At 48.1% G+C, this 25,505-nt stretch overlaps 2 long non-coding RNA genes across 2 annotated transcripts in view; both read left to right on the forward strand.

Moving 5' to 3' along the window:
- LOC139263264 (uncharacterized) overlaps nt 1-25,505 on the forward strand; it is a 78,254-nt gene that overhangs the window by 24,305 nt on the left and 28,444 nt on the right. The gene's annotated exons all lie outside the window — the stretch shown is intronic.
- LOC139263268 (uncharacterized) lies at nt 24,465-24,838 on the forward strand. The gene is made up of 2 exons (XR_011593080.1): nt 24,465-24,590; nt 24,739-24,838. It is a non-coding gene; the product is annotated as an uncharacterized lncRNA (long non-coding RNA).

Genomic DNA, 25,505 nt, shown 5'->3' on the forward strand with positions numbered 1-25,505 from the left:
ACAAGTACCTGAAGGAAATAAAATTGCAGGGCTACGGGGAAAGGACAGGGGAGTGGGTCTAGCTGAAGAGCTCTTGCTGAAGATGGTTGGGCCTAAGACATTATCATTACTTCCTATAAATTAAACTGTGGGAGTAGGACAAGAGACACATGTTCAAAATGTAAAATGTAAATTCAGGGCTGATATGAGGAAGCTCTTCACACAGAGAACAATCAACACCTGGAATGGACAGTCAGGTGAAAACCATGGAATTAGTTATTAGTTTTATTACAACAACAACTTGCATTTATTTAAAAGAATTACATACAGTCTACAGTACAGAAAAAGGCCATTTGGCCCAACTGGTCTTTGCCAGCTTTTGTGCCCCACACAAACCTTCTCCCAACCCTCTTCTTCTTGAATGAGAGATAATCTTATCGGAACACATAAGATAATGAGGGGGTTCGACAAGGTGGATGCAGAGGGGATATTTCCAATCATAGGGGAAATTAAAACTAGGAGACATAGTCTTAGAATAAGGGGCCACTCATTTAAAACTTAGATGAGGAATTTCTTCTCTCAGAGGGTTGTAAATCTGTGGGATTCTCTGCCTCAGAGAACTGTGGAGGCTGGGTCTTTGAATATATTTAAGGTGCAGATAGGCAGATGTTTGAGCGATAAGGGAATAAAGGGTTATGGAAAGCGGGCAGGGAAGTGGAGCTGAGTCCATGATCAGATCAGCCATGATCTTATTAAATGGTGGAGCAGGCTCGAGGGGCCAGGTGGCCTACTCCTGCTCCTATTTCTTTTGTTCTTCTTAGGCAATCCCCCGGAGTAGAGGATGATTTGCCTCCACACTAATATGAGTTCTAAGGTCACTGATGAGACCAATGCGGGATCTACAGTCTCTGTCACAGGTGGGGCAGGTGGTGGTTGAAGGGACGGGTGGGTGGGTGCTTGATTTGTCACACAACGAAGAGACTCGAAGTGTTCAGCGCCTTCTCAGATGATTCTCTTTCACTTTGAGCAGTCTTGGGCCAGGACTTCCCAAGAGTAGGTGGGGAATGTTACATTTTTTCAAGAAGGCTTTGAAGGTGTCCTTGAAGCGTTTTATCTGCCCTCCTGGAGCTCGCTTGCCGTGACGGAGTTCGGAGTAGAGCGCTTGTTTGGAAGTCTAGCACTGGGCATGCGGACGATGTGGCCCCTCCATCAGAGCTGATTGAGCGTGGTCAATGCTTCGATGTTGGGGGATGTTTACCTAAGAGAGAACACTGATATTGGGGTCATCTAACCCTATCAGCAAATCTTTCTGTTACTTTCTTCCTCATGTGCTTATCTAGCTTTTCCTGAAATGCATCTATGCTATTCACCTTAATTAATCCTTGTGGCAGATTTCAACATTCTGACCAATCACCGGGTGAAGAATTTTGTTCTCAATTAACTATTTGGTTTATTGGTGACTATCTTATATTTATGGCCCCTAGCTTTGGTCTTTCCCACAAGTGGAAACATCTCTACATCTACCTTGTCAAATCCTTTCACAATTTTAAAGACCTCTATTAAGGCACCTCGCAGCCTTCCTCTTTCTAGAGAAAAGAGCTCCAGCCTTTCCTGATAAGTATATCCTCAGTTCTGGTATCATCCTTGCAAATCTTTTTTGCACCTTCTCCAGTGCCTCTATATTCTTTTTATGATATGGAGACCAGAACCAGAAGGGAGTAAAGGGTTATGGGGAGTGGGCAGGGAAATGGAGCTGAGTCCATGATTAGATCAGCCATGATCTTATTGAATGGCGGAGGCTCGAGGGAACAAATGGCCTACTCCTGCTCCTATGGGATCATAGAATCCACAGAATGGCTACCAACAGCTCAGATGAGAAATACAATGCTGGAGACAATTGGGATGACTTTATAGAAAGGCTCCAGCAAAGCTTTGCGACCAAACACTGGCTGGGCGACGATAAGGCAGACAAGAGAAGAGCCCATCTCTTGACCAGCTGTGGCTTGAAAACATATGCTTTAATGAAAGACCTGCTGGCACCCGAGAAACCAGCAAGCAAGTCGTTTGAGGAGTTGAGCGTACTGGTGAGAGACCACCTGAAGCCAGCGAGCAGCCTACACATGGCCAGACACAGGTTCTACAACTACAGACGCTGTGTGGGCCAAAGCATACCCGACTTCGTGGCGGAACTTCGGAGGCTGGCTAGTTCATGTGAGTTCCCCGATGAACTAAGGAGAGAAGTACTGAGAGACTTTTGAATTGAAGGAATAGGCCATGCAGGCATATTCCGAAAGCTTATAGAGACTAAGAACTTGATTCTAGAGGCAGCAGCACTGGTCGCACAGACGTTCTTGGCAGGCGAAGAAGAAACGAGGCTGATCTATACTTCGGGTACGACAACCAACGAGGCATCGGAACAATGGGTTCACATTGTGAAACAAACCGCTACCCCCACACACAGACAAAGGCAGGAGAGCAGGCCTTCAACAGCAGATAGTGGCGCCAGAAGCCATCAAAATCAGGGGCCACATGAACGGCCGATCACACCTCATCAACTCACAATGCGAGCAATCAACAACAGATTGAGAGAAGCTCAAGGGAGATCAGCCAGACGCAGCCCATCCTTCGGAAACAATGGAAACGGTCTGTGTTGGAGATGTGGGGAAAGGCACTCAACCAGGGTGTGTCGATTTCAGCATGCCGTTTGCAGAAACTGCAACTACACAGGACATCTGGCTCGCATGTGCAGAAAAACAACAGCTCGGCTGGTATACGAATCCGAAAGGTCGGAAAGCGGACCAGAAGACGGTTGGAACAGTGCACGGGATGCCGAGGTACAGCGGGTTAACACGATCAATGTCCACTGTTCTTACACCAAGACACCTCCAATTATGATGAGGGTTCTACTCAACGGGATACCCGTCAACATGGAACTGGACACGGGGGCCAGTCAATCCCTCATGAGCGTTCAACAATTTGAACAGCTGTGGCCACACAAAAGCAACAGACCAAAACTCACAAAGATCAACACCAAATAAGGACCTATACTAAAAAAATCGTCCCAGTCCTTGGCAGCGCCATGCTCTCAGTCACACATAAAGGGATGGTGCACCGACTTTCCCTGTGGATTGTCCCTGGGGATCTCCCAGCCCTGTTGGGGAGAAGCTGGCTAGCAGAACTTAATTGGAAATGGGATGATGTTCACACCATGTCGTCAGAGGAATGGACCTCCTGCTCAACAGTTCTAAGCCGTTTTGAACATCTCTTTCAGCCAGGTGTGGGCACCTTCAAAGGGGCTAAAGTTAGAATCTACATCACACAGAATGTCAGACCGGTCCATCACAAGGCTAGAGCTGTGCCTCATGTGATGAGGGAAAAAATTGAAAACGAACTGGACTGGCTTCTGCGGGAAGGCATAATTTCTCCCGTGGAATTCAGTGACTGGGCAAGCCCCATCGTCCCCATCATGAAGCCTGATGGATCTGTGGGGATTACAAGTCTACCATAAACAGAGTCTCCCTACAGGACCAATACCCACTGCCCAGAACGGAGGACCTATTTGGCACGTTGGCTAGAGGAAAACTTTTCTCGAAACTTGACCTCACATCTGCGTATATGACGCAAGAACTGACCGAAGAGTCTAAGCTACTCACCACCATCAACACACGGAGGCTTTTTTGTGTACAATCGATGCCCATTCGACATCAGGTCGGCAGCTGCTATATTCCAGCGCAACATGGAAAGTCTGCTCAAGTCCATCCCGGGGACGGCTGTGTTTCAAGATGACATACTCATCACGGGCAGGGACACCGACTCTCATCTCTGCAATCTTGAGGAAATACTAAGTTGATTGGATCGGGTAGGCCTAAGAGTTAAGAAATCCAAGTGTCTGTTTCTCGCGCCTGAGGTTGAATTTTTGGGCAGAAGGATTGCCGCTGATGGAATCCGCCCAACCGAATCCAAAACCGAAGTGATTCGCCTGGCACCCAGGTCCCGGAATGTCTTGGAACTGCGCGCCTTTCTCGGGCTACTCAATTACTTTGGGAACTTTATGCAGAACTTGAGCACGCTGCTGGAGCCTCTCCACATGCTACTCAGAAAGGGATGCGATTGGTTTTGGGGGGACGCCCAAGAATGCGCCTTCAATAAGGCACGCAACCTTCTATGTTCCAAGAGTGTTTTAGTTTTTTTTTGACCCAGGTAAAAAGTTAGTCCTTACGTGTGATGCGTCAGCGTACGGGGTCGGGTGCGTTTTACAGCACGTCAATGATGCGGGTAAATTGCAGCCCGTTGCTTATGCCTCCAAGTCACTTTTGCGGGCGGAGCGCGGGTACGGTATGGTTGAGAAGGAGGCGCTCGCATGCGTGTACGGTGTCAAAAAGATGCACCAATACCTTTTCGGGGCCAAGTTTGCATTAGAAACCGACCACAAACCCCTCACGTCCCTACTATCCGTGTGCAAGGCAATCAACGCCAACGCCTCGGCGCGCATTCAGCGGTGGGCACTCATGCTGGCGGCTTATGACTACACGATAAGGCACAGACCAGGCACAGACAACTGTGCTGGTGCGCTTAGCAGGCTACCCCTGGCGACCACAGAATGGTCTGACGAACAGGACTGTGAGATGGTCATGGCAATCAATGCCTTTGAATCCACAGGTTTGTCCATGACGGCGCGCCAAATCAGACCCTGGACGACCAGCGACCCCACGTCATCCCTAGTAAAAAGATGCGTTTTAACTGGTGACTGGGCAGAGGCTCGCGATGCCTGCCCGAGGAGGTCAAACCCTTCCATAGGCGCATGCATGAACTCTCACTACAGGCAGACTGCCTGACATGGGGCAGCCGAGTAGTTATGCCCTTACGAGGCAGAGAGGCGTTTGTCCGGGAGCTCCATCGCGAGCACCCGGGGATCGTCCTGATGAAGGCCATAGCCAGATCTCATGTCTGGTGGCCTGGCATTGACGTGGACTTGGAGCACTGCCAGCAATCACACCGAACGAAAAACAGGCACCAAGGCAAACAAATGAACCACAACTAAGACGCTCCACGCGAGAATGCAGACCACCTGAGAGACTGAATCTATAAAGGCAATAAGACCTTGGGGGAGGGTGATGTCATGTATCTCACATTACTGTATATAACTGTATCTTACCATGCTATACATGACTGTAACTGGATATGACCTGTAACAATAAGCATACCTTACCACCAGGGGTGCACTTGCAGGAGACACTCCATACCTGTCCCACTGTGGTATATAAAGGGAGGTCTCAGACAAGTGCAGCACTGGAGAGCTGGAATTAAAGGTGCAGGTCCTGAGTGACCTTGACTTCAGCATGTGTCTCGTGTAAGTCAGTACATTAGAGTCAGGACTTAACAGCTGCGGGGCAGCATGTAGATGAGAAAGAGCAGGGGGCCAAGGATAGATCCTTGTGGGATTCTGGGGTTACGTTGTGGGAGTGGGAAGAGAAGCCATTTTAGGAGATTCTCTGTCTACAACTGGATAGGTAAAAGCTGAACAATGGAGGAGAGGCGTTGCAGGAGGATGGTGTGGTCAACCATATTAAAGGCTGCAGACAGGTCAAGAAGGGTGACGAGGGATAGTGCACCACAGTCACAATCACATTGAATGTAATTTGTGACTTTGCTAAGAGCATTTCAGTGATGTGGCAGGGAGCAGAAACCGAATTGGAGAGGTTCAAACATAGAGCTGTAAGCCCCAAATGGGAGTTTTCTGATAGATCAACTGTACCGTTACTAACTCATTGACATCATTTTTTTTAGGTTTTTAAGCTCGATAGGCTTAGGTTCAGCCTCACCATCTGTTATGTATGCAAACCTCATCAGTGTGTAAGACTTGCCACCAGGGGGCACACCTGTGGGAGACCTAAGGGTCACCTGTGCACCGCACCCTGGGCAAGCAGGTATAAAAGGCAATCCACCACGCTGCTTCCTCACTTTGGAGTTACACCAAAGAGACCAAGGTCACAATAGTTTGAGCTTGCAACGCAATCTTGTGGAGTTATTCTGAACATAACAGCTGGCGACGAGTTACAGATCACAAACTTTCACGCGGTAATGGCTGCTGTTGGTATTCTTGAGCAATTTGTTGAGGGTGATGATTGGGAAGCCTTCGTTGAGCGTCTCGACCAGTACTTTGTGGCCAACGAGCTGGACACGGCTGAGATGGCGGTCAAGCGCAGGGCGATTCTCCTCATCGTATGTGGGTCTTCAATATATGGCCTCAAAAATCTGCTGGCACCGGTCAAACCAACGGACAAGACTTACACAGAGCTGTGCACGCTGGTTCAGGAACACCTCAAGCCGAAGGAGAGCATCCTAATAGCCAGATATCACTTTTACACGCACCATCGTTCCGAAGGCCAGAACGTGGCGAGCTTTGTCGCCGACCTAAGACGCCTTGCGGGACAGTGCGAATTTGCCGGATCTTTGCGGGAAATGTTGTGGGATTTTGTCGTGCTTGGAATTGGCCACGAGGTCATTCTTTACAAACTGCTGTCTGCCGAATCCCTAGATCTGAGCAAGGCCATCACGATAGCCCAGGCTTTCATATCCACGAGTGACAACACGAAACAGATATCTTTACAGCATCGAAGCTCACTGGCAAGTACTGTGCATAAAATAAAGCCTTCAGCAGGCAGAACTGTACATGGCAGGGCCTACACGACCACAGAGTTCAGGCCTTAGGGTGACTCAGAGGCCGCTGCGGGGTGTGAATGCATATCCATTAGCACCATGTTGGCACTGCAGGAGCAGTCATAGAGCCCATCACTGTCGATTCAAGCATTATGTGTGCAAGGGCTGTGGAACAATGGGGCACCTTCAGCAAATGTGCAAATGGCCTCTGACTTACCACGTGGCAGAGTCAGCAAAGGACGACCGATCCAGCATGGATCACGCTGAACAAGCAGCAGAAGCTACTCAACCTGAGGATGAAGAGGAAGTGTATGAGGTATACACCTTCACCACCAACAGCCCTCCGATAATGTTAAAAGTTAAACTTAACGGCATTCCAGTCTCCATTGAATTGGACACGGGGACGAGTCAATCAATCATGAGCCAGAAGGCTTTTGAGAAACTGTGGGGCAACAAGGCACAGAGGCCAAAACTGAGCCCAATTCACACAACGCTACGCACTTACACCAAAGAACTCATACCTGTTATCGGCAGTGCGGCAGCGAAAGTATCGTACGACGGAATGGTGCATGATTTACCACTATGGATTGTACCAGGCGATGGCCCAACACTGTTCAGCAGAAGCTGGCTAGGAAAGATTCAATGGAACTGGGACGACATCAAAGCACTGTCTTCGGATGATGCCTCATGCGCCCAGATGCTAAACAAATTCTTGGCGTTATTTGAGCCAGGCATCGGTAACTTCACAGACGCCAAGGTGCAGATCCATCTTGTTCCTGGGGCACGGCCCATTCATCACCTGGCCCGAGCAGTCCCATATGTGATGCGAGAGAAAGTCGAGATCGAGCTGGACAGACTTCAACGAGAGGGTATCATATTGCCAGTCGATTTCAATGAATGGGCCAATCCAATCGTGCCAGTGCCAAAGAGCGATGGGACGGTCAGAACCTGCGGGGACTACAAGGTAACGATCAACCCAGTCTCTTAACAGGACCAGTACCCACTACCTAAAGTGGAGGACCTATTCACAATGCTAGCAGGGGGAAAGTCGTCACCAAGCTAGATCTAACCTCTGCTTACATGATACAGGAGTTGGCTGAACCGTCAAAGAAATTGACGTGCATCAACAGACATAAAGGACTGTTCGTGTACCACAGATGTCCCTTTTGGATTCGCTCGGCTGTGGCCATCTTCCAGAGGAACATGGAGAGTCTGCTGAAATTGGTTCCATGCACCGTGGTGTTCCAAGATGACATCTTGATCACTGGTCGCAACACCACCGAACACTTGCACAACCTGGAAGAGGTTCCAAAGCGACTGGACAGAGTGGGACGCAGGCTGAAACGCTCCAAGTGTGTTTTCCTGACGCTAGAGGTTGAATTTCTGGGGAGAAAGACAGCATCTGACCCACGGACTCTAAGACGGAGGCCATCAAGAATGCACCCAAACCACAGAATGTGACGGAGCTGCGTTCGTTCCTGGGACTCCTCAACTATTTTGGTAACTTTCTACCGGGTTGAGCACTTTGCTGGAACCCTTGCATTTATTGCTACACAAGGGTGACGACTGGGTTTGGGGTAAATCTCAAGAGCCAGCCTTTAATAAGGCCAGAAACCTGCTATGCTCAAATAAGTTATATTGTATGACCCATGTAAACGTTTAGTACTAGCTTGTGATGCGTCGTGTCAAGCAAATGTGTCAGGCAAACTGAAACCGGTTGCATATGTGTCCAGAAGTTTATCCAAGGCTGAAAGAGCCTACAGTATGGTTGAGAAAGAAGCGTTAGCATCTGTATACGGGGTTAAGAAAATGCACCAATACCTATTTGGTCTCCGGTTTGAGCTCGAAACCAACCACAAACCGCTTACTTCACTGCTCTCAGACAGCAAAGATATCAACACCAATACTTTGTCCCGCATCCAAAGATAGGCACTAACATTGTCTGCGTATGACTATGTAATCCGCCACAGACCAGGCACAGAGAACTGCGCTGACGCCCTCAGCCCACGACCGGGGTGGAAATGGCGTAACCCGCAGGCTTGCTTCTGGTAATTCATGCTTTTGAGACGAGGGGGGTCACCCGTCATGGCTCGCCAGATCAGGACCTGGACTAGCCAAGACCCTGTGCTATCACTAGTAAAAAACTGCATCCTTAATGGGAGCTGGTCGGCGGTTCCCAGGGAAATGCAAGATGAAATTAAGCCGTTTCACTGACGTAAGGATGAATTGTCCATCCAATCGGATTGTCTTCTATGGGGGAATCACGTAGTTTAGCCAAAAAAAGGCAGGGAAACATTTATACGCGACCTACACAGTACCCACCCAGGCATAGTCATGATAAAGGCTATCTCCAGGTCGCACGTTTGGTGGCCCGGCATTGACTCCGAATTGAAGTCATGCGTACACCAATGCAACACTTGCTCACAGTTGAGCAACGCATCCAGGGAGGCCCCACTGAGTCTGTGATCATGCCCCTCCAAACCGTGGTCCAGGGTCCACGTAGATTTCACTGGCCCTTTTCTAGGAAAGATGTTTCTAGTAGCAGTGGATACTTACTCTAAATGAATTGAATGTATAATAATGTCATCATGTACGTCCACTGCCACCATTGAAAGCCTCAGGGCCATGTTCGCCACCCATGGTTTGCCCGACGTCCTTGTTAGTGACAATGGACCGTGTTTCACCAGCTCGGAATTCAACGGGTTCATGACCCGCAATGGCATTAAGCATGTCAGGTCTGCCCCAATTAAGCCCGCATCCAATGGTCAAGCGGAACATTTAGCAGAGCTGAAACGCATAACGGACGGCTCATTGCAGACCCGGTTATCTCGGGTCCTGCTCAGCTACCGGACGCGCCCCCACTCGCTCACCGGGGTTCCCCCGGCAGAATTGTTAATGAAGAGAGCACTCAAAACCAGGCTCTCCTTAGTCCACCCGGACCTCAATGATCACGTAGAAACCCGGCGGCACAGGCATAACGCGTACCACGTTCGCGCGGCTGTATCATATGACATTGAGGTAAATGACCCTGTGTTTGTTCTCAGTTACGGTCATGGTCCCAAATGGATTGCTGGCACTGTTTTAGCCAAGGAGGGGAATAGAGTGTTTGTTGTTAAATTGTTGAATGGGCAAACGTGGAGAAAGCACTTGGATCAGACCAAACAGCAATTCACTGACAACCAAGAACAGTTTGAAGAAAACTTTACCATTTATTATCCACCAACACACACCCAACCAGAAATCGACCTCACTGTCAACCACGAGGATGAACCACTATGCCCGACAGTCCGATCAGACCAGCCGCGCTGCCGTGCAGCAATGATCCGACCAACTCATCCATGCCAGGACTTCAACTCAGGCAATCGACCCAGGAATGCAGAGCGCCAGATCGCCTCAACCTGTAAATAACTTGTACATAAGACTTTGGGTGGGACTGATGTTATGTATGCAAACCTCACCAATGTGTAAGACTTGCCACCAGGGGGCACACCTGTGGGAGACCTAAGGGTCACCTGTGCACCCTGAGCAAGCAGGTATAAAAGGTAATCCACCACGCTGTTTCCTCACTTTGGAGTTACACCAAAGAGACCAAGGTCACAATGGTTTGAGCTTACAACACAGTCTTGTGGAGTTATTCTGAACATAACACCATCCACGCCTAGAAATGACTTATCCTCCTACTATCTGCAGTGTGCATTAACATGCCCAATATCTGGGTAAACAATAATTATGCCTAGTGGTCGCAATAGAGAATGTGCCGTCATATGTATTCTTTGCTCTTTGAAAAGCTGACTGAATATACAATACATGGGACACCTCCACTGTCTCTAAATTGTCAGACATCGAGGACTGGAGAAGCAGAAATTTCCTCCAACTAAATATCGGGAAGTCTGAAGCTATTGCCTTTGGTCCCCGCCACAAGCTCCATTCCCTAGCCACCAACTCCATCCCTCAAGCTGGCAACTCTCTGTGGCTGAACCCGATGGTTCACAATCTCGGTGTCATATTTGACCTCGAGATGAGCTTCCGACTACATATTTGTGGCATCACTAAGGCGACCTATTTGCACCTCAGTAACATCGCCCAACTTCGCCTGTGCCTCAGCTCATTGGCTGCTGAAACCCTCAACCATGCCTTTATCTTTAGACCAATGTTCCCTTTAATTGTTTTTTGCACTGAGGAACTCCTTTGAACGCGACCTTTCCTTCTGTGGGCAAATTTTACAACAACTACTTTTACTACAACAACCTTTACAACAACAGCAACCACTTAAAAGCAAAAATACGGAAATGCAATATTGCCAATCCACTGCCTCAAATCATGAGACAATCAGACAAGTTTCTATACAGATTTAACATAACTTGTCAATTCTATTTCTCTATAAATGAACTCCAGTGCTTTATTTGCACTTTTAATGGCTTTTTTAACTTGCGTTGCTACATTTAATGATTTGTGAAGCTATACTCTCGATCCCTTTCCAGCTCTACCCCACTTTTAATTACTTTTTTATTTTTTACTTTTTATTATTTTCCAAGGAGTGGGTAACCTCCTTATTCCTCCTACCAAAATTTACCACCTCATACTTATCTACATTGAAATTAATTTGTCATTTACATGCCCATTCTGCAACTTTGTTTATGGTAGAATTAATTAAAAGCTTTTAGTTCATCATACAAACTCTCTCCCCCTATGTCTTCCGCTCTCCCCGTCTCTCTCTCTCTCTCTCTCTCTTCCCCCTTCTCTCTCTTTCTTTCCCAGTCTCTCTCCCCCTTCTCTCTCTCTCGCCAGTCTCTCTCACTCTCCGTTCCAGTCTCTCTACCCCTCCCTCTCCCCCAGTCTCCCTCTCTCCCCTAGTCTCCCTCTCTCCCCTTCTCCCCAGTCTCCCTCTCTCCCCCAGTCTCTCTCTCTTCAACCAATCTCTCTGTCTCTCTCTCCCCCCCCCCCCAGTCTCTTTCTCTCTTCCCCCAGTCTCTTTCTCTCTCCTTCAGTCTTTCTCTCCCCCAGTCTCTCGCCCTCCAGTTGTTGTTGTATCTGCTGCTGAATCCCTCATCCATGCCTTTGTTACCTCTAGACTTGACTACTCCAATGCACTCTTGGCTGGCCTTCCACATTCTACCCTACATAAACTTGAGGTCATCCAAAACTTGGCAGCCTGTGTCCTAATTAGCACCAAGTCCCGCTCACCCATCACCCCTTTGCTTGCTGACCTGTAGTGGCTTCCGGTTAAGCAATGTTTCAATTTCAACATTTTCATCCTTGTTCGCAAATTGTAGGCATGGCCTCGCCCCTCCCTATCTCTGTAATCTCTTTCAGCCTCACAACCCCCCGAGATGTCTGCACTCCTCAAATTCTGCCCTTGAGCATTCCTGATTATAACTGCTCAATCATCGGTGGCCGTGCCTTCTGCTGCCTAGGCCCCAAACTCTGGAATTCCCTCCCTAAACCTCCCCACCTTTCTACCTCTCTTTCCTCCTTTTAAGAGGCTCCTTAAAACCTACCTCTTTGGCCAAGCTTTTGGTCATTTGCCGTAATTTCTTCTTATGTGGCTGGGTGTCAAATTTTTGTTTTGTCATAACACTCCTGTGAAGCGCCTTTGGAACGTTTTACTACGGTAAAGGTGCTATATAAATACAAGTTGTTGTTGTTGTTGTCTCTCTCGCCCCTGTGGTCATCCCCCTGCAAAACAGATACACTGCTTTGAGTACTGTTGGGGGGGATGACTCATCAGGGGAGGGCAGCAGCAGCAAAGTTCATGGCACTGTGGCTGGCTCTGTTGCACAGAAGGGCAGGAAAAAGAGTGGGAGAGCGATAGTGATAGGGGATTCAATAGTGAGGGGAATAGATAGGCGTTTCTGCGGCCACAACCGAGACTCCAGGATGGTATGTTGCCTCCCTGGTGCAAGGGTCAAGGATGTCTCGGAGCGGGTGCAGGACATTCTGAAAAGGGAGGGAGAACAGCCAGTTGTCGTGGTGTTCATTAGTACCAACGACATAGGTAAAAAAAAGGGATGAGGTCCTACAAAACGAATTTAAGGAGGGAGGAGCTAAATTAAAAAGTAGGACCTCAAAAGTAGTAATCTCGGGATTGCTACCAGTGCCACGTGCTACTCAGAGTAGGAATCGTAGGATAGCACAGATGAAAACGTGGCTTGAGCAGTGGTGCAGCAGGGAGGGATTCAAATTCCTGGGGCATTGGAACCGGTTCTGGGGGAGGTGGGACCTTACAAACCAGACGGTCTGCACCTGGGCAGGACCGGAACCAATGTCCTAGGGGGAGTGTTTGCTAGTGCTGTTGGGGAGGAGTTAAACTAATATGGCAGGGGGATGGGAACCAATGCAGGGAGACAGAGGGAGACAAAAAGGAGGCAAAAGCAAAAGACAGAAAGGAGATGAGGAAAAGTGGAGGGCAGAGAAACCCAAGGCAAAGAACAAAAAGGGCCACTGTACAGCAAAATTCTAAAAGGACAAAGGGTGTTAAAAAAACAAGCCTGAAGGCTTTGTGTCTTAATGCAAGGAGTATCCGCAATAAGGTGGATGAATTAACTGTGCAAATAGATGTTAACAAATATGATGTGATTGGGATTACGGAGACGTGGCTTTAGGATGATCAGGGCTGGGAACTCAACATCCAGGGGTATTCAACATTCAGGAAGGATAGAATAAAAGGAAAAGGAGGTGGGGTAGCATTGCTGGTTAAAGAGGAGATTAATGCAATAGTTAGGAAGGACATTAGCTTGGATGATGTGGAATCTATATGGGTAGAGCTGCAGAACACCAAAGGGCAAAGAACGTTAGTGGGAGTTGTGTACAGACCTCCAAACAGTAGTAGTGATGTTGGGGAGGGTATCAAACAGGAAATTAGGGGTGCATGCAATTAAGGTGCAGCAGTTATAATGGGTGACTTTAATATGCACATAGATTGGGCGAGCCAAACTGGAAGCAATACGGTGGAGGAGGATTTCCTGGAGTGCATAAGGGATGGTTTTCTAGACCAATATGTCGAGGAACCAACTAGGGGGGAGGCCATCTTAGACTGGGTGTTGTGTAATGAGAGAGGATTAATTAGCAATCTCATTGTGCGAGGCCCCTTGGGGAAGAGTGACCATAATATGGTGGAATTCTGCATTAGGATGGAGAATGAAACAGTTAATTCAGAGACCATGGTCCAGAACTTAAAGAAGGGTAACTTTGAAGGTATGAGGCGTGAATTGGCTAGGATAGATTGGCGAATGATACTTAAGGGATTGACTGTGGATGGGCAATGGCAGATATTTAGAGACCGCATGGATGAACTACAACAATTGTACATTCCTGTCTGGCGTAAAAATAAAAAAGGGAAGGTGGCTCAACCGTGGCTATCAAGGGAAATCAGGGATAGTATTAAAGCCAAGGAGGTGGCATACAAATTGGCCAGAAATAGCAGTGAACCTGGGGACTGGGAGAAATTTAGAAACTCAGCAGAGGAGGACAAAGGGTTTGATTAGGGCAGGGAAAATGGAGTACGAGAAGAAGCTTGCAGGGAACATTAAGGCGGATTGCAAAAGTTTCTATAGGTATGTAAAGAGAAAAAGGTTAGTAAAGACAAACGTAGGTCCCCTGCAGTCAGAATCAGGGGAAGTCATAACTGGGAACAAAGAAATGGCAGACCAATTGAACAAGTACTTTGGTTCGGTATTCACTAAGGAGGACACCAACAACCTTCCGGATATAAAAGGGGTCAGAGGATCTAGTAAGGAGGAGGAACTGAGGGAAATCTTTATTATCGGGAAATTGTGTTGGGGAAATTGATGGGATTGAAGGCCGATAAATCCCCAGGGCCTGATGGACTGCATCCCAGAGTACTTAAGGAGGTGGCCTTGGAAATAGTGGATGCATTGACAGTCATTTTCCAACATTCCATTGACTCTGGATCAGTTCCTATGGAGTGGAGGGTAGCCAATGTAACCCCACTTTTTAAAAAAGGAGGGAGAGAGAAAACAGGGAATTATAGGCCGGTCAGCCTGACCTCAGTAGTGGGTAAAATGATGGAATCAATTATTAAGGATGTCATAGCAGTGCATTTGGAAAATGGTGAGATGATAGGTCCAAGTCAGCATGGACTTGTGAAAGGGAAATCATGCTTGACAAACCTTCTGGAATTTTTTGAGGATGTTTCCAGTAAAGTGGACAAGGGAGAACCAGTTGATGTGGTATATTTGGACTTTCAGAAGGCTTTCGACAAGGTCCCACACAAGAGATTAATGTGCAAAGTTAAAGCACATGGGATTGGGGGTAGCGTGCTGACGTGGATTGAGAACTGGTTGTCAGACAGGAAGCAAAGAGTAGGAGTAAATGGGTACTTTTCAGAATGGCAGGCAGTGACTAGTGGGGTACTGCAAGGTTCTGTGCTGGGGCCCCAGCTGTTTACTTTGTACATTAATGATTTAGACGAGGGAATTAAATGTAGTATCTCCAAATTTGCGGATGACACTAAGTTGGGTGGCAGTGTGAGCTGTGAGGAGGATGCTATGAGGCTGCAGAGTGACTTGGATAGGTTAGCTGAGTGGGCAAATGCATGGCAGATGAAGTATAATGTGGATAAATGTGAGGTTATCCACTTTGGTGGTAAAAAGAGAGAGACAGACTATTATCTGAATGGTGACAGATTAGGAAAAGGGGAGGTGCAACGAGACCTGGGTGTCATGGTACATCAGTCATTGAAGGTTGGCATGCAGGTGCAGCAGGCGGTTAAGAAAGCAAATGGCATGTTGGCCTTCATAGCGAGGGGATTTGAGTACAGGGGCAGGGAGGTGTTGCTACAGTTGTACAGGGCCTTGGTGAGGCCACACCTGGAGTATTGTGTACAGTTGTGGTCTCCTAACTTGAGGAAGGACATTCTTGCTATTGAGGGAGTGCAGCGAAGATTCACCAGACTGATTCCCGGGATGGTGGGACTGACCTATCAAGAAAGACTGGATCAACTGGGCTTGTATTCACTGGAGTTCAGAAGAATGAGAGGAGACCTCATAGAAACATTTAAAATTCTGACGGGTTTAGACAGGTTAGATGCAGGAAGAATGTTCCCAATATTGGGGAAGTCCAGAACCAGGGGTCACAGTCTAAGGATAAGGGGTAAGCCATTTAGGACCGAGATGAGGAGAAACTTCTTCACCCAGAGAGTGGTGAACCTGTGGAATTCTCTACCACAGAAAGTAGTTGAGGCCAATTCATTAAATATATTCAAAAGGGAGTTAGATGAAGTCCTTACTTACTCGGGGGATCAAGGGGTATGGCGAGAAAGCAGGAAGGGGGTACTGAAGTTGCATGTTCAGCCATGAACTCATTGAGTGGCGGTGCAGGCTAGAAGGTCTGAATGGCCTACTCCTGCACCTATTTTCTATGTTTCTATGTCTCTCTCTCTCTCTCCCTCCCCCCCAGTCCCTCTCTCCCCTTCATCCCCAGTGTCTCTCTCTCTCTCTCTCGACCAGTCTCTCTTTCTTTCTCTCTCTCTCTCCCAGTCTCTCTCTCCCTGTCCCTGTCTCTCTATCTAGCCCAGTCTCTCTCTCTCTCGCTCTCTCTTCCTCAGTCTCTCTCTCTCCCCTTGTAATGTATTTGCTTCATGGATTCTTTGCTTAAGAACTAGTTGGTTTATTAGCAAAGATTTAACAATCACACTACACGTTACAATTCATCCACCAGGCTCAAAACCACCTGCCTCACTGTGGATCCCCTGAACCCAACTGGCTGGGATTTTATTGAGTTTTGTGAATTTCATGTGACTGGCTTAGCCACTCCCAACCCAATAGCACTACAACTATTTTAATATACCTATAAATCAACAGCTCTACAACTATTTTAAAATAACTTTAAATCAAGTGCCCCCTTTTGGTAAGAGCACTAGAACTTTCAAATTTACAAATTAACTGGAAACTTTGCCAAATTGAATTAAAATTCTGTTCCTGGGGGTGATGATGCACTGCCGCGAGAGTGGACACTGCGTGCTCCATCTCCAGGGACACCCTGGCGCGAATGTAACCGTGAAAGAGAGGCAGGCAGTCGGGCTGAATGGCCCCCTCGACCGTCCGCTGCCTGGACTGGTTAATGGCCCGCTTGGCCAGGCCCAGGAGCAGTCCTATGAGGATGCCCGGTGACCTGCCCACTCCACTCTGCACTGGGTGCCCAAAGATCGGGAGTGTGGGACTGAAGTGCAACCAAAAATCGAGGAGTAGCCCCTTCAAATAATGGAAGAGGGGCTGCAACCTCACACACTGTATATACACATGGAACACGGACTACTCCAGACTGCAGAAATTGTAGGCGGCATGGGAGCCCATGAACCGACTTAAAAATTTATTGCACGGGACTGCTCCATGCAACACCCTCCAGCCCAAATCCCCAATAAACATAGGGAGGACTCCTGCATAGAGAGCCCTCCCTTGGGGGTCCCCGCCTACTCCGGATGGCACGATGTCAACAGCTCTACAAATCTTTTGGAGTAAACAAAATAAACATTAATTCAAGTGCCCCCCTCAACAGCTCTACAACTCTTTTGGGGGGGGGGACAAAATAAACATTAGATCGAGTGCCCCCCCCCCGATCTGGGGGACACTCCAGACACTTAACTGCCCCTTTTTTTAATAAATGTTTTTTTTTGTTTTTTTGTGGGGTTTTTTGTGATTTTTTGGGGGGCATTAAAACCATATATTTTACAAGTGCCCCCTATAAAAGGGGAGGGGGACATTAAAAATCTGGCAATTAAAGCAAATTAAACTTTAAAACATATAAAATCAAATTTAAATTTGGTTACCGGGGGTAACGATGCACTCCAGTCCCTTTGGCGCCCACCTCTCGCGGAAGGCCGCGAGTGTACCGTTGGACACCGCGTGCTCCATCTCCAAGGACACCCTGGCACGGAAGAGAGGCAGGCAGTCGGGCTGAACGACCCCCTCGACCGCCCGCTGCCTGGACCGGCTGATGGCACCCTTGGCCGTGCCCAGGAGCAGTCCTACGAATAGGCCCTCTGACCTACCCACTCCCCTCCGCACAGGGTGCCCAAAGATCAGGAGTGTGGGACTGAAGTGCAACCAGAAATTGAGGAGCAGCCCCTTTAAATAATGCAACAGGGGCTGCAACCTTGCACACTCCATAAAAACGTGGACCACGGACTCTTCCAGACTGCAGAAATTGCAGGCGGCCTGGGAGCCTGTGAACTGGCTTAAAAATTTGTTGCACGGGACTGCTCCGTGCACCACCCTCCAGGCCAAGTCCCCGATAAATCTAGGGAGGACTCCCGCATAGAGAGCCCTCCATTGGGGGTCTCCGCCTCCTCCGGATGGAAAGATGTCAACAGCTCTACAAATCTTTCAGAGTAAACAAAATAAACATTAATTCAAGTACCCCCCTCAACAGCTCTACAAAACTATGAGCATATTCACAGGTGCATACATTACACCCCGAGTCTCTCTCCCCCGGTCACTCTCTCTCTCTCTCTCTCTCTCTCCACAGTCTCTCTCTCTCTCTCTTTCTCCCCCAATCTCTCTCTCTCTCTCTCTCTCTCTCCCCCCCAGTGTCTCTCTCCCCAGTCTCTCACTCTCTCCCCCAGCCTCTCACCCCCCCCCCCAAGTCTCTCTCTTTCCCCAGTCTCTCTCTCAGTCCCAGCCCTCTCTCTCCTCCCCCAGTCTCTCTCTCCCCCAGTCTCTGTCTCTCTCTCTCTCTCTCTCCCTCCCAGTCTCTCTACCACCCCCACAAGTCTTTCTTTCCCCCACCCCCAAGTCTCTCTCTGTGGTGTATCTGTAAAGCATGCACTCCCATGTTCCGCCACCAGGGAGCGCATCCCCTGAAGTCCCAAGGAATCCCAGCATCCCTTCGGAGCACTGTATATAAGCTGGCCCCTCACTCTGGAGTGTCTTAATAAAGACTGAGGTCACTGTTACTTTAACCTCCCTGTGTGCAGCCTCATCTGTGTTAGGAACACAATAACTGGCGACGAGTATACAAATCCAATGCAAAGATGCAGCAAACTGGGCATCCTGGAGAAGTTCTCGGAGGGTGAGGATTGGGAAGCCTATGTTGAATGGCTAGATTAGTACTTTGTAGCCAATGAGCTGGATGGAGAAGGAAGCGCTCAAAAAGGAGAGCGGTCCTCCTCACGGTCTGCGGAGCACCGACCTACAGCCTCATGAAGAATCTTCTGGCTCCGGTGAAACCCACAGATAAGTCATATAAGGAGCAGTGTACACCGGTTCGGAAGCATTTAACCCAAGGGAGAGCGTGCTGATGGCGAGCTATCAGTTCTACATCTGAAGGCCAGGAAGTGGTGAGCCAAGTCGCTGAGCTAAGGCGACTTGCAGGACAATGTGAGTTTGATGGCTACCTGGAGCAGATGCTCAGAGACTTTTTTATACTGGGCATTGGTCACGAGACCATCCTACGAAAACCTTTGACTGTAGAGACACCAACCCTCAGTAAGGCCATTGCGATAACGTTTATGCCCATCAGTGATAACACCAAACAAATCTCTCAGCACACAAGTGCCAGCAATGTTCATAAATTAACTGGAACTGTGTTTGCAAGCAGAAATGTACAGGGCAGAACCCATGAGTCTGCAACTGCCAGCAGGCCTCAGGTGACCCAGATGACTCAGAGTTCGCAACAAAGGATGAAAGCAAGGCAATTCACACCTTGTTGGTGTTGTGGAGGCTTCTATTCAACCTATTCATGCCACTTCAAAGGGTATGTTTGCAAGAGTTGTAGAACAATGGGGCACCTCCAACGAGCTTGCACATGAGCTGCAAGCTCTGCAAAACCTGCTAACCACCATGTGGCAGAGGAAGATCGGTCCATGGTGGATCAAAGCAATTTCGAGCCTCCGAGAGAGGAGGCAGATGCTGAAGTACACGGGGTGCACACATTTGCGATGAAATGTCCACCTATAATGCTAAATGTAAAAGTGAATAGCATACCCGTAGCCATGGAACTGGACACTGGCGATAGCCAATCCATCATGAGTAAAAAGATGTTTGAGAGACTGTGGTGCAAGAAGGCACTCAGACCAGCCCTGAGCCTCATCCACACGAAACTGAAAACGTACACCAAAGAGCTTATCACTGTCCTGGGCAGCGCCATGGTCAAGGTCACCTACGAGGGCACGGTGCACGAACTGCCATTCTAGATTGTCCCGGGCGATGGCCCCACACTACTTGGAAGGAGCTGGCTGGGCAAAATCCGCTGGAACTGGGATGACATCCGAGCGCTATCACATGTCGATGAGTCCTCATGTACCCAGGTTCTTAACAAATTTCCTTCCCTTTTTGAGCCAGGCATTGGAAACTTTTCCGGGGCGAAGGTGCGGATCCACTTGGTCCCAGAGGCATGACCCATTCACCACAAGGTGTGAACAGTATCTCACATGATGAGGAAGAGAGTGGAAATCGAGCTGGACAGGCTGCAATGCGAGGGCATCATCTCCCCAGTCGAATTCAGCGAGTGGGCCTGCCCGATTGTTCCAGTACTCATAAGTGATGGCAGGGTCAGGATTTGCAGCGATTATAAAGTAACTATTAATCGTTTCTCGCTACAGGACCAATACCTGCTACCTAAGGCAGACGACCTATTTGCGACGCTGGCAGGAGGCAAGACATTCACCAAGCTCGACCTGACCGGCCTACACGACGCAGCAGCTGGAGGAGTCTTCGAAGGGCCTCACCTGCATCAACACGCACAAGGGACTGTTCATCTACAACAGATTCCCGTTTGGAATTCGGTCGGCTGCAGCGACCTTCCAGAGAAACATGGAGAGCCTACTCAAGTCGGTACCACGCACGGTGGTTTTTCAGGACGACATATTGGTCACAGGCCGGGACACTGTCGAGCACCTACAAAACCTGGAGGAGGTCCTCCAGCAACTGGATCACGTATGGCTGCGGCTGAAGAGGCCGAAATGCATCTTCATGGCGACAGAAGTGGAGTTTTTGGGGAGAAAGATCGCGGCGTACGGCATTCGGCCCACAGACGCCAAGACAGAGGCTATCAGGAATGCACCCAGGCCACAGAATGTCATGGAGCTTCAGTCGTTCCTGGGATTCCTCAACTATTTTGGTAACTTCCTACCGAGGTTAAGCACCCTATTAGAGCCCCAACATGTGTTATTGCGTAAAGGTGAGAACTGGGCATGGGGAAAAAAAACAAAAACATTTTATGCCCCAATAAGCTGCTTGTATTGTATAACCCGTGTAAAAGACTTGTGCTAGCATGTGATGTGTCGTCGTATGGAGTTGGGTGTGTATTACAACAAGCTAACGTTGCGGGGAAGTTGCAACCTGTCACCTATGCTTCCAGGAGCTCTTCTAAGGCCGAGAGGGCCTACAGCATGATTGAGAAAGAGGCATTAGCGTGTGTGTTCGGGGTAAAGAAAATGCATCAGTACCTGTTTGGCCTCAAATTTGAGCTGGAAACCGATCACAAGCCCCTCATATCCCTGTTCGCTGAAAACAAGGGGATAAATACTAATGCCTCAGCCCACATACAAAGGTGGGCACTCGCACTATCAGCGTATAACTATACCATCCGCCACAGGCCAGGTACCGAGAACTGTGCGGATGCTCTCAGTCGGCTACCATTGCCCACCACGGGGGTGGAAATGGCGCAGCCTGCAAACTTGTTGATGGTGGCACAGCCCGTAGACTTGTTGATGGTCATGGAAGCGTTTGAAAATGATAAATCACCTGTCATGGCCCGCCAGATTAGGACTTGGACCAGCCGAGATCCTCTGCTGTCCCTAGTAAAAAACTGTGTACTGCATGGGAGCTGGGCCAGCATCCCCGTTGAAATGCAAGAGCTAATCAAGCCGTTCCAGCGACGAAAGGACAAGCTGTCCATTCAGGCAGACTGCGTGTTGTGGGGTAACCGCGTAGTGCAACCAAAAAAGGGCAGGGAGACGTTCATCTCGGATCTCCACAGCACACACCCGGGTATAGTAATGATGAAAGCGATAGCCAGATCCCACGTGTGGTGGCCCGGTATCGACTCTGACTTAGAGTCCTGTGTACGAAAATGCAGCATATGTGCTCAGTTGAACAACGCGCCCAGAGAGGCACCACTAAGTTTGTGGTCCTGGCTCTCCAGACCATGGTCGAGGATCCATGTCGACTATGCGGGCCCGTTTCTAGGTAAAATGTTCCTGGTGGTGGTGGATGCTTTTTCAAAATGGATTGAATGTGAAATAATGTCGGGAAGCACTGCCACCGCCACCATTGAAAGCTTGAGGGCCATGTTTGCCACCCACGGCCTGCCTGACATACTGGTCAGTGACAATGGGCCATGTTTCACCAGTGCCGAATTTAAAGAATTCATGACCCGCAATCGGATCAAACATGTCACCTCGGCCCCGTTTAAACCAGCCTCCAATGGGCAGGCAGAGCGGGCAGTACAAACAATTATACAGAGCCTTAAACGAGTCACAGAAGGCTCACTCCAAACTTGCCTGTCCCAAGTATTGCTCAGCTACCGCACGAGACCCCACTCACTCACAGGGGTGCCCCGGCTGAGCTACTCATGAAAAGGACACTTAAAACCAGACTCTCGCTGGTTCACCCGAACCCGCATGATCAGGTAGAGAGCAGGCGGCAGCAACAAAATGTAAACGATGGTCGCGCCACTGTGTCACGGGAAATTGATCTGAATGACCCTGTGTATGTGCTAAACTGTGGACATGGTCCCAAGTGGATTGCGGGCACGGTGATAGCTAAAGAAGGGAATAGGGTGTTTGTAGTCAAACTAGACAATGGACAAATTTGCAGAAAGCACCTGGACCAAACGAGGCTGCGGTTCACAGACTGCCCTGAACAACCCACAGCAGACACCACCTTTTTTGAGCCCACAACACACACCCAAAGGATCAACGACACCACCCTGGACCAGGAAATGGAACCTATCACGCCCAACAGCCCAGCAAGGAGAGTCTCACCCAGCAGCCCTGCAGGGCCAACAACATGCCAGTCCAGCGAGGGCACAGCCAACACACCAGAACAGACATTTGTACCGAGGCGGTCCACCAGGGAAAGAAAGGCTCCCGACCGCCTCACCTTGTAAATTGTTTTCACTTTGACTTTGCGGGGTGGGGGGAGGGGGGCTGATGTTGTATATCTGTAAAGCATGCACTCCCATGTTCCGCCACCAGGGAGCGCATCCCCTAAAGTCCCAAAGGATCCCAGCATCCCTTGGGAGCACTGTATATAAGCCTGTTCCTCACTCTGGAGTGTCTTAATAACGACTGAGGTCACCGTTACTTTAATCTCCCTGTGTTCAGCCTCATCTGTGTTAGGAACACAATACTCTTCTCCCCCCCAAGTCTCTCTCTCCCCCACCCAACAAGTGTCTCTCCCTGCCTACTAAGTCTCCTCCCCCCAAATCTCTCTCTCCCCCACCCCCAAGTCTTTCTCTCGCCCCCACTTCCCAAGTCTTCTCTCTCCCTTCAATTATCTTCAGTTGCTTCATCAAGGACCTTCCCTTCATCATAAAGTCAGAAGTGGGGATATTCGCTGATGATTGCACAGTATTCAGTTCCATCCTCAGATAATGAAGCAGTCCATGCCCACATGCAGCAAGACCCGGACGGAATTCAGATTTGGGCTGATAAGTGATAAGTAACATTCACATCACACAAGTGCCAGGCAATGGCCATCTCCAACAGGAGAGAGCCTAACCACTGCCCCCTGATATTCAATGGCATTACCATCACCAAATCCCACACCATCAACATCCTGGGGGTCACTGTTGACTAGAAACATAACTGGACCAGCCACATAAATGCTGTGGCTATAAGAGCAGGTCAGAGGCTAGGTATTCTGCAGCGAGATTCTCACCTTCTGACTCCCCAAAGCCTTTCTACCATCTATAAGGCATAAGTTAGGAGTGTGATGGAATACTCTCCACTTACCTGGATGAGTGCAGCTCCAACAACACTCAAGAAGCTCGACACCATCCAGGACAAAGCAGCCAGCTTGATTGGCAGCCAATCCACCACCTGAAACATTCACTCCCTCCACCACTGGCACACCGTGGCCGCAGTGTGTACCATCTACAAAATGCACTGCAACAATTCGCCAAGGCATCTTTGACAGTACCTCCCAATCCCGCGACCTCTACCATCTAGAAGACAAGAGCACCATTACCTGCAAGTTCCCCTCCAAGTCACACACCATCCTAACTTGGAAATATATTCCCGTTCCTTCATTGTCACTGGGTCAACATCCTTGAACTCCCTCCCTAACAGCACTGTGGGAGTACGTTCACCACACGGACTGCAGCAGTTCAAGAAGGTGGCTCACCACCAACTTCTCAAGGGCAGTTAGGGATGGGCAATAAATGCTGGCCTTGCCAGCGATGCACACATCCCAAGAATGAATATTTTTTTTAAATGCTCTTGGGAAATGGGGTGGAGGCAGAATTACCTTGGCCTACAGCACACCAGTATGTCTGCTTCTGATTGGTGGCTAAAACTGATGAATGCAGAGCTCTACAGAAGAGCACTGCAGGTTGTAACATTTCTAAATCTCTGGCATTAAATTGACAGCGAGACTTGATTCTTTTAAAACAATTTGGAATAGTTTATTAAACACACACATGCACATTTATCAGCAGTCATCAGCTAGCCTATGGATCGACTTAGTTACAACAGATACAATGTTACAATAATGATTTATAAAAAGGTATACGTCACTTCCCTCTGGCAAAGCACATGGCCCGCTCCTTTGTCCGTAGAGAGAGGTCCTGCCTACGGAAGACAGAGGCAGAGCAATCTATGCTTGGGTTTTTATACCTCTTATGGCCATTGTTTTTCAGGAAACCTCAGGATTGGATCTTGGTTCCAGGGCCATTCTTGATTGGCTCTCCTCACACGTGTCTGTCTAGAGGACCTGGTGCCATTCCTTGATTAGGCTAATGGCTTTCCAATAAACACCTTTTCTGGTTTGGTGAGTTTCAAATCCATGGAGACATGAACTTGGGAAAGTCATCATTTTGTTTCTTTAAACACTGCAGCCTTTCTGTATAATCTACACTTTTAACATTTATATATATAGAATCAATTTTATCATTACTAACCACTTTTATTCTTACAAGGTGGAGTTTCAAGAAAAGACTACCCGGGACACTGATGTAATGATCAATACGAGTAATTGTTTTAAAATAGGGTTGCATTAAATAAACATGGTGACAGAAATGATCCTACATATTGTTTGTATTTCATTTAGTCTTGAACAGTAATATATTTATTATTCAGATTGTATTTGCATATTTGCCTGGGATTGTATAAAAATTGGTGTTTATCACAATGGCTTCCTTTGGAATTGGAAAAATGGATAGTATAGTATACTGTCTATATTTCTAGGACAAAATAACATTAATAGCTCTACAGCTACATATTGAAAGCATTTAAAACTGCAATATAAGCACTTACAAACAAAGACCTGTTGAAGTAACTGATGCATTAGGTTCTGCCTCTTTGGATTCTGACTAAAGAGATATTCGTATCAAGAGAGATAGATCAACTGTAAAACATCTATTTCCACAATGAATTTGTTTGATATAAATACTGAAGCTGCAATTTGGAGAAGTGAAGAATTATATTGATGTTGGTACCATATGAAAGATAAAAAGCTGATGACAGTACAGTGTTGGAGTTACATTGATTGTTCTAGTGTCATCAATTACAAGTAGCCCTAAATGAGCTAAAACTCCATCTCGCAAATATCAAGACTTATTCCTTCTGTAAAAAGGTGAAGTACTTGAACAGAAATTATTCACTACACTTTCTTCCCTTGTTAAATCACTTTCTTCACTCACTAATATATCTGGATATGGTTTTATTGTTGAAAAGTTTTATAACC

The sequence above is a fragment of the Pristiophorus japonicus genome, chromosome 1, assembly GCF_044704955.1.
Source record: "Pristiophorus japonicus isolate sPriJap1 chromosome 1, sPriJap1.hap1, whole genome shotgun sequence".
NCBI classification, from domain to species: domain Eukaryota; kingdom Metazoa; phylum Chordata; class Chondrichthyes; family Pristiophoridae; genus Pristiophorus; species Pristiophorus japonicus.